The sequence below is a fragment of the Lepus europaeus genome, chromosome 11 (genome assembly GCF_033115175.1).
Source record: "Lepus europaeus isolate LE1 chromosome 11, mLepTim1.pri, whole genome shotgun sequence".
NCBI lineage: Eukaryota > Metazoa > Chordata > Mammalia > Lagomorpha > Leporidae > Lepus > Lepus europaeus.
Window position 1 is genome coordinate 40,555,016 of NC_084837.1, and position 10,430 is coordinate 40,565,445.

A 10,430-nucleotide genomic window follows, 5' to 3' on the forward strand; every position below is an offset into this window, starting at 1 on the left:
ACTTCAGATCGAGGCAGTTGGTAAGAGAATTCAGCCGCGCCCAAACGCAGGGTCGTGTGGATCTTCCAGACTCACAAGGTTGGCATGGCAGCATCAGTTCCTCAGTCACATTGCAGAGAGATCTTGTTTGGGGCAGAAAAACATCATCCATCTCATTATATTGAAACAATTGGCAGATTTTTATACGTTTTATGGTTTTGTTTTTATTTTACTTATAAATTTGCTTTAATTTTATGATGTGGACCAACACTTAATCAGCTTAAGTACTTAATCAAGCCACCATATGTGTGATTTCAGGATGGGCTGGTGATGAATCAAGTCAAAGCCCATGACTACCCTATATTAAAAGAAAAAACTCCAGGACCGGCGCCACGGCTCAACAGGCTAATCCTCTGCCTTGCGGCGCTGGCACACCGGGTTCTAGTCCCGGTCGGGGCGCCGGATTCTGTCCTGGTTGCCCCTCTTCCAGGCCAGCTCTCTGCTATGGCCCGGGAGTGCAGTGGAGGATGGCCCAAGTGCTTGGGCCCTGCACCCCATGGGAGACCAGGAGAAGCACCTGGCTCCTGCCATCGGATCAGCGAGATGCGCCAGCGGCAGCAGCCATTGGAGGGTGAACCAACGGCAAAGGAAGACCTGTCTCTCTGTCTCTCTTTCTCTCACACTGTCCACTCTGCCTGTCAAACAAACAAAAAAAACCCACTCCAAATAACTAAAAGTTTATTTTTGTACATCAATATTGTTGGTGTATCGGCTCAAACAGAGGTGAACATTCAGAGATGACTTGGGGCGCAATGGGTTAAGCCCTGACCATTGACGCTGGCATTGCATATGGTCGTTGATTGAGTCCTGGCCTTTTCCCTTCTGACCCAGCTCCCTGCTAACGTGCCTGGGAAAGCAGTGGATCATGGCCTGAGTGTTTGGGCCCCTGCTACCCTCAAGGGAGACCCAGATGGAGTTTCAGTCTTCTGGCTTCAGTGTGGCCTAGCCCTGGCCGTTGTGGCCATTTGGGGAGCAAACCAATGGACAGTGTGACAGGTGACTCAAAAGTTTAAACTGTCTACATGGTATAGCACACCTGAATGGTTATAGACTACAGGTTACTTTATTTGGTTGTTTTAAAAACAGGTTCTTGGGGGCTGGCACTGTGGTGTAGCGAGTAAGGCCGCCACCTGCAGTGCTGGCATCCCATATGGGCGAAGGTTCAAGTTCCGGCTGCTCCACTTCCAATCCAGCTCTCTGCTATGGCCTGGGAAAGCAGTGGAGGATGGCACAAGTCCCTGAGCCCCTGCACCCACATGAGAGACCAGAAGAAGCTCCTGGCTCCTGCCTTCGGATGGGTACAGCTCTGGCCATTGTGGCTAATTGGAGAATGAACCAGTGGATAGAAGACCTCTCTCTCTCTCTCCCTCTCTCTCTCTCTCTGCCTCTCCTTTCTCTGCGTAACTCTGACTTTGAAATTAAAAAAAAAAAATACTTTTTTTTTTTTAAAAAAAAACAGGGCTTGTTCTTCATAAAAATAAATGTTGGTTTGTAACTGACCCATTTCTGGCTTCTGCACCCCTGCTTGCTTGATAATGGCCGAGGCCACCAGACGATGGCTTTTCCTGTCTACTGGCTGTAGCCACAGGATAACACAGGTGGCGCCAGGGTCAGTGATGCCATTCCTGACCCTGACTGGGAATAATTGAATAATTGAATGGTTACATTTTCCAATAAGGTTACAAAGAAACTGGCTGATTGGCTAACCACTTCTCACTTCTGTATGCCTGCTTTCTGCTCGCCCAAGCCCACAGGTGTAATTAAATGACTGATTAAAAAGTAGCTTTTGCCTTTAAAAACCCCCTACCACTTGCAGCTTGGGGCTGTCTTCTCCGGACTTGCTTTGTGAGAGGGCAGTTGCCAGCTGATTTTTTTTTTTTTTTTGTCTTTAGAAACTGGTGTTTATTTTCCGTCAACCTCATTTCCATGACAAGCAGTTTAAGACCACTCAGTGGTTGTTCCCACCCACTCGGTGGCCTGAGCAGTGGGCGTGCAGACCAGTCTTCAGTGGCGGGCCGAGCACTCTGTCTTCAGTGGGGAACTGCTGAATAGGCACAGAGGGCACCTGCACCCTTCAGACAGTCAGCAACCTCAGGCTGTGTAACAGTGAACACAGGGGCTGGGGCCGTCCATTCACCCTGAAACTCCTCCTTGGTCACAGCTTTTTCAGCGGCGGCCTGCTCTTCTTTTTCAATCTCTTCAGGGTCTCTGTAGAAGTAGAGATCAGGCATGACCTCCCAGGGGTGTTCACGGGAGATGGTACCACGCATGCGCGGAACCTCCCGGGCCAGCATCCACCACATCAGACCCACTGAGTGGGCTCCCTTATTGTTGCACGGGATGGCAATGTCCACGTAGCACAGAGGAGTCTGTGTTACACAGAGCAATAGTAGGCAGGTTCACGTAAGATGCCTCCGTGAGAGGCTGGTGGTCAGCCCGAGGATCAGTAACCACCAGAAGCCATGGTTCCCGGAAGGCTGCCTGGATCTGGTTAGCAAAGGTTCCAGGTGTGAAGCGGCCAGCAATGGGAGTAGCTCCAGTGGTAGCAGCAAACTTCAGCACAGCCCTCTGGCCAGTGTTCCTGGAGGACATCACACTGACATCAGCAGGGTTTTCAGTGGCCACAATAGCACGAGCCGCCAACAGAAGCTTCTCCCAGGTCCTCTGCAGACTGATGATGTAGATGATTTGTAGATGTACTGTTCCATCTGGAAGTCAAGGTTGGTGCCACCTGGGTGGGTTCCTGCTGCAAGGAACTTGAGGACGTCCTCCTCCTTCATTTGCAGGACATCAAGGGCTCTGGACATTGTGACACCAGCTGATTAATAAAGACTCTTAATTCGACCTCCAAAGTCTCCCTGTGTTTTTAATCTGTGCGCCCCACAACAGACAGAAGATCTCCGTCTCTTTGTCTCTCCCTCCGTGACTTTGACTTTCAAATAAGTAAATAAATCTTTTAAAAAATGAAGGTGATGACACGAGCACGGGTCCAGGAGCCTGGGGTCACTCAGACACCCGCGGTCCTGGGCTTGTTGCTCTGCCTCCTCCTGGGTCGCTGCATCCCAGACGTGAATGTGAGTCACCTGGGGATGGTGCTTAGTACAGCGTGGGTGTTGGCAGGTGCTGGGGCGGGGCCACGCATCTCCATTCCCGCGAGTCCCGGGGGTGGGGGCTGCTGCTCTCAGACCACATTCTCAGCACCCTGGAGTGGTGTCTCTGTGGCTGTGGTTGGAGCGGGTTCCTCAGCACCTCCCTGGGTTTCTGACTGTGGATCTGAGTATGGGGACAGCAACTTCTTGATGAAAACGAGACCAGGAGTTGTGCGTGCACAGTCCCTGCCCTACAGTGGTCCCCTGAGGATTCCATGGAAACTGGCTTTTGAATTCAGTTTTGCTCTGAGACTAGTGATCTGCATTAAGGTCGTCTCCGATGATGTTGGGCAGCCCTGTGTTCACCACTGACCCTCTGTGCTGTGTACTGTGTGTGTAGCCAGCGAGCCTTCCATACTGTGTTCCTGAATCCTGCCCAGCCGCCTCTCTAGTGGTGAGTACCCGTACAACCACTTGGTGTCTCACTTCCAGCGCAGTAGTCAGAGATTAGGTGAGGTGGCCAACATTTTGTTTATATGGGGCTTGTTGGTTACACAGGCTGTATAGCAGGTGATTTTGCCCAACTGTAGACTGGAGTAAGTGTTCTGAGCGTGTTGAAGGATGGCCAGGCTAGACTACGATGCTTGGTGGTTTGCGTGTAGTCTGGGCACTTTCTGCTGGTTAACAGAGCAACGTGGACTGGTCAGCACAGGCAGGGATTTTTTTTTTTTTTTTGACAGGCAGAGTGGACAGTGAGAGAGAGACAGAGAGAAAGGTCTTCCTTTTCCGTTGGTTCAGCCCCCAATGGCCGCTGTGGCCAGTGCACCCTGCTGATCCGAAGCCAGGAGCCAGGTGCTTCTCCTGGTCTCCCATGCGGGTGCGGGGCCCAAGGACCTGGGCCATCCTCCACTGCACTCCTGGGCCACAGCAGAGAGCTGGACTGGAAGAGGGGCAACTGGGACAGAACCCAGTGCCCTGACCGGGAGGATTAGCCTAGTGAGCTGTGGCGCCGGCCGGGACCTTTTTCACATTGGAAGCCTCACAATTCTCAGGGCAGCCAACCTCCTTAGAGAATACTAGTTTATTTTAAAACGTAAGGTGGAAGATGTCATATATCCTATAGTTGCCCACAAATCCTCAAAGTTGATGGTGTGTGTATGTTAGAAAAAAATTTCCCTTTAATTTTTCCTGATTAGAGTAAAATTCTCAAACTTTTCTAGGCTGTCAACATATTTCAAGTGAAGTCTCCTTTGGGAAACAAAAGAAATCTACAACAAAAATTACTTGGAGGATTTCATAAATTCACTGATTTTTCTCCTTCTCTTAAATGTTATTTTCATGTCTTTTTATGCTCTTTATAGCAGGAACTTGCCATAACTTTTTTTTTTTTGGTAATAACATCCTTGCTAGTTTATTTTTTTTCCTGGCTAATTACCTCATTGAGGCAGGCTTACTGGCTGAATTAAAAAGAAACATAATGGCTTACTAATCTTTTACTTCACGCAAGGTGACTACTGGGACTGGCTGGCAAAAAGTTTCTGCTAACTTTAAGAAAAACAGGTGTGGCTGGCGCCGTGGCTCACTAGGCTAATCCTCCGCCTGTGGCACCGGCACACCGGGTTCTAGTCCCGGTTGGGGCGCCAGATTCTGTCCCGGCTGCTCCTCTTCCAGTCCAGCTCTCTGCTGTGGCCCAGGAGTGCAGTGGAGGACGGCTCAAGTGCTTGGGCCCTGCACCCGCATGGGAGACCAGGAGAAGCACCTGGCTCCTGGCTTTGGATCAGCGCGGTGTGCCAGCCGCAGCGGCCATTGAGGGGTGAACCAACGGCAAAAAAAGACCTTTCTCTCTGTCTCTCTCTCTCACTGTCCACTCTGCCTGTCAAAAAAAAAAAAGAAAAAAAAAAAAAGAAACAGGTGCATTGTACCCCTTCTATTACCCTGCGCTTCTGAAGACACGTGTGGCAAGTTAACTGGGGAGTGATTCCAGTACCCTGGAGCCAGGAGTCGGCGTGTATCCGAAGAGAACTCAATCCCTGGCAGCTTTTTCTTGTTCTTTAAATTGAGTTCCTCTGTCCTGTCTGGAGAATGCGGACTTCCATCTTTGGATTTGTCTGGGTCATTGCCAGGAGCTTTGTCATGGCCAAAGGGAGGTAAGGGCGCACCAGGAACTCTCCTGCTGCTTTTAATTCAGCCTCCTGGTTGATATTTACTTAGTTGTCCAGTGACGGGTCGGAAGCAGAGTCCCTGGTAACGCGAAAATAACAGCGAGTCAAAAAATGATGCTTGATATGCACAGCAGGAGCGTCTTTTGCTCCCCAGTCTCTCTGTGCTCCAACACTTGTGAGGTTCCCTTCCCGTGTCTCCGGCAGAGCCGACAGCACAGCACAGCTCCCAGTCTGGGTGGGGGGTGGGGAGACTCACTGCAGTGGGGTGAGCAGTGGGCTCCGGAAGATTCTAAATGCTTCTACCCTGGGTGGTGTGAAGACAAGACTGAATTTCAGGGCCAGGGCTGGCTGTGCTGGCTGAGCTAAGGGTAAGATTTTAGCCTCTCTGGGCATGAGTTTTCCATCTGTAAAATGGAGGTCAGACCTGCCTTAAAGGTGGTTGTGATGAGTAAGTGAAAACAGGCATGCCAAGTGCTCAGGGCAGGGCCTGGCCTTGCTCTTTCTCCTCCGCCCACACCTTCTGCCGGGCCTAGAACCGTGCCAGTTTCTTCCTGGAAAAAGGCTTTGTATTGGTTAAGTTGGTCCAATGGCCCAGCCAGAACACGAAGAGTTACAGTCTCCACAGTCATTTGTAACTGTTGTTATGAAATTGCTGTGGCCCTGCTAGTTTCTGGAGTTGTCATTTTGCCCTGTTACTGAGTTACCGGTTTCTCCTACCCTTCTCGTGCAGATGTTGTTCCTAATCTCGGGCACTAGATGGCGCCGTTTTATTACGTATCAGTGACTTCCATGCATTAAAACCTCTGTCCGACACTTAAAAAAGAATTCTTATCCCATCCATCAGCGTAGCCGCATATGTATTCTAGCACATCAAGGAAGTGCCTTTATATTTTTGTGTCTCTTTCATTTATAGTATTTTATAGTATTTATTTTTTATAGTATTTTCATTTATAGTAGAGAGAGTGTAAAGCTTAGAAATCACCCAAAAGTTCACACATTTGATTTAGGTCTAGGGCTGAGCAGAGCAGGAAAAACGTGGAGTGGATTGAAAGGAAAGTCACATATTTGACTGAAATTGGAAAATAAAGTGTATATGGGAAGGTCAAACACACGTGGATTACTCTGAAGCCTGGATGGGGTGGACATTGAATGCAGCAGATAAGAGTCTGCTGTTGCAGACCCTGGCGAACAGCAGGTGAATGGCTTGAGGGCTTGGGTCCTTGCTACCTGTCCATGTGGGAAGCCTGAATTGAGTTCTTGGCCTCTGGGCATTTGGGGGAGTGGACCAGAGGCTGGGAGCTCTCTCTTGTCTTGATCTCCAATAAAATACACAAAAAGTAAAAGAATGACATGCAGTGTCATGGTGGGCTCTAACAGTGAATAATTCCAAGTGAAAAATGGTGAGCAGCAATTCCTCTCCCCTGCAGGAAGGAATAGAACAAGAAGAAATGGACTTACGTGACCACGGGAGAGGGAGAAAGAAGTTAGTTACAAGAATGAGTTTCTGGAATCAAGAGTGTATAACATCATGGAGAAAGCTGCCAAGTTTTTATTAATATTCGAACAAATTAGGCAAGCCCTCAGCGTGTCCAGATTGACTTGTTTGCCATCTTACTAGAAAACAGAGCAACGCTCTCCGTTGTGATGCTTATTTGAAGTTTGGCATGACATAGGCCGGCACAATGACCCTGCAGCTCAGGCTAGGGCTGGATATGACAACCAGGTTAGCAGTGTTTTCAAAATGCCCTATTATTGTATTTTTCCATAACAGTAGAGATATATAGGAGTCACTAGTTGTTACTTATTTTTTAAAAAAGATTTATTTATTTACTTGAAAGTCTGAGTTACAGAGAGGAGAGAGAGAGAGAGAGATTTCCCATCTCCAAATGACTGCAATGGCCAGGGCTGTGCAGGTCCATAGCCAGGAGCCTCTTCCGGGTCTTCCACAAGGGTGCAGGGGCCCAAGCACTTGAGCCATCTTCTGCTGCTTTCTCAGGCACATCAGCAGGAAGCTGGATTGGATGTGGAGCAGCCAGAACTTGAACCAGTGCCCATCTGGGGGTGCCGGTGCTGCAGGTGGTGGCTTTACCCACTATACCACAGTGCCGGCCCATTTCTTGATTTCTTGACATTTATGTGAGGGCCAGGCAATGGGGAAGAAAATGACCATAGGTGGAGATGGACTCAGAGATCTTGGCTGACAGTTATTTTTTGAACCTCTCATTTTTTTACTTACCAAAACATCCCTCAGACAGTGGCTTGGTTCCGTTTTCCCTTTCTTAGTTATGCCTGTAACATCTGGTAGATGAATAGGTCAGCTCAGACTGGTCCACAGTTCTGATTGCACAGCAAGTCCACATGAGGGCGCCAAACATGACCCCCCACCCCCCACCCTCCCTCCCTGTATTCCCTAAGAGTGCTCTGGAGAGTCCAGCTTGGATCTACCTCCTTTCTTCCTCGCCTGCCCCCCAGCACCCTCAGTCCCTCCCCCAGGGGCCCAGCTTCATCCGGGAGAGACTGCCCATGACTTCTCCGGTTCTTCACATTCCTCCGAGTGAGTAGCCTGTGCCAACAGAAGTCGCCCCTCAGTGCCTCCCTTAGGTGCATTACGGTAACAATATTCAACTTCCGAAGATCATCTTCCAGGAAGGTGAGAGATGAAGAAGCGAAGGTGTTGGTGATGCAGGATCGGGATGAGGTAGAGCAAATCCAGTGCGGCTGGCTGTTTCCCTTGCTGATTACAAATGGGATGTGTGCTTAGTGTAGAAAATTTAGAACTAGAAACACAGAACGGTATAAAAAGAGAAGGAAAACCTATTTACAATTCTCCCGTTCACGGACAGCTGTGGTTACTGTTGAGAAATACTTCTCTCTTTGTAGCTACAGGAATTTGGGGAAACTGAGGCACCTGAAAGCTTGTTGAGGGTCTACAAGGCAGATTCAAGAGCAGAAATAAGTCACATGCGTGTGGGTCCACGGGGAGAGAAATCTATTCTCAGAGACAAGAGTAAAGCAGGGATTTATTTAGAAAGAGAAGTGAAAGACGCTTGAGTGCGGAGCGCTACAGAGACAGCAGGAGCAGCTCCCTGGGCTTCCTCTGCTTCTCCTGCCCCCAGGATTGGACTCCTGAGCCACTGTGAGCAGCCCTTCAACAGCCAAAAGAATGTGATTCTTGTAACTTAAACTCAAAGGCGGGGGCTGGTGCTGTGGCACAGCGGGTTAACGCCCTGGCCTGAGGCGCTGGCGTCCCATATGGGTGCTGGTTCGAGATCTGGCTGCTCCTCTTCAGATCCAGCTCTCTGCTATGACCTGGGAAAGCAGTAGAAGATGGCCCAAGTCCTTGGGCCCCTGCACCTGCATGGGAGACTAGGAAGAAGCTCCTGGTTTTGGATTGGCAGAATCCAAATCCGCAGAAATTGTGATTAGAGTGTGTGTTGTTTTTCAATGTCGAGTTTTTTTTTTTTTTAAGATTTATTTATTTATTTGAAAGGTGGAATTACACAGGGAGAAGGATAAACAGAGAGAAAGGTCTTCCATCCGATGGGTCACTCCTCAATTGGCTGCAACGGTTGGAGCTGTGCTGATCCGAAGCCAGGAGCCAGGAGCTTCTTCCAGGTCTCCCACTTGGGTACAGGAGCTCAAGGACTTGGGTCATCTTCTACTGCTTTCCCAGGCCACAGCAGAGAGCTGGATTGGAAGTGGAGCAGCTGGGACTCGAACCAGTGCCCAAATGGGCTGCCGGCACTGCAGGCAGTGGCTTTACCTGCTATGCCACAGCACCGGCCCCAAATGTCAAGTTTTTTTTTTTTTGTTAAGAAATAAGGTTTTATTTTTTCTTCATTATTCATTAATCTATAGCACTTAAGAATAAAACTGTCTTAGGATTACAAGTTTGAGGAATCTATTGCAAGTTTTGAAAAGTGCATTGTTTAAGCTACAATTTTAAATACATATTAATTCCATAACCCAAATCTAATGAACATAAACACTAGCTAGCCTTTCTGTTATTCCCTACCCCCTAAAATAAGGCCTGACAACTTTGGCTGTCATGAGAGAGAGGAGATGGTAATGGCATTTAGTGTGTAGAGCCCAGATATGCTGCTAAACATCCTACAATGCACTGAATAGACTGTCACAATAAAACATCCAACCCACCTGTCAACAGTGTCAAGGTTAAGAAACTGTTGTGGATAGAGTGGGACTCAGTTCCCATTTTATGAGTAGCTTTTCTGTCCATTCTTATTCTGAAAACTCAGACTTCACTAATAGGTAAATACTATTTAAAAGATGTCACTCTAACCATTGCTATTACCAAAAACAATATTTGGCATTATCAAAATACTTCCAGAATGATTAAACTACAAAATCAACTTAGAATGATAGAAATTAGGATATTCACTCAGACCTGCATAGGTGTAGGTCCTGCATCTAGATTTAATTAACTGTGGATGAAGATATTCAGAAACAACTTCATCTGTACTGATCCATGTACATTTTTTTGCTTGTTAAACAATAACAACTATTTGCATAGCATTTAAATTTTAGGTATAAGTAATCTGGAGATGAGTTAAAGAAATATGGGAGGATGTGCATATTGTATGCAAACAATAGGGAAATGCATTTATTTATTTTTTTAAAATGTATTTATTTGAAAGACTGAAAAACAGAAAAAAAGATCGTCCATCCACTGGTTCACTTCCCAAATGCCTGCAACAGCCAGGGCCGGGCCAAGCTGAAGCTGGGATCTAGGAACTCTACCTGCATCTTCTGCATGGTGGCCCAGGTACTTGGGTTCCTGCCATCCATCTGTTGCCTCTACGGTACATTAGCAGGAAGTTCTATCAGAAGCATGGAGTAGCTGGGACTTGAACCAGGCAACCTGATATGGGATGTGGGTATCCCAAGGGGTGGCTTAACCTGCTGCAACACAGTGCTTGCCCCTGGAATTTTTTTATGCAGGGATGATTATACACTATTTTAATTTCCCTGTAACCTGCTTTGCCAGTTTAATCTGTTAATATGGAAAGTCAATTGGGTATTTTCCTGGACTATTATAAAAACAATAATACATAAAGCATCTGGCAAATAACAAAGGTTTCTGAAAATGTGAATTACAACAGGTCAAAAACCATCTACTTGT

At 47.7% G+C, this 10,430-nt stretch overlaps 1 pseudogene; it reads right to left on the reverse strand.

Annotated features, from left to right (window-relative positions):
* Positions 1 to 1,921: 1,921 nt before the first annotated feature.
* On the reverse strand, positions 1,922 to 2,846 carry LOC133769420 (small ribosomal subunit protein uS2-like; annotated as a pseudogene).
* Positions 2,847 to 10,430: the final 7,584 nt, after the last annotated feature.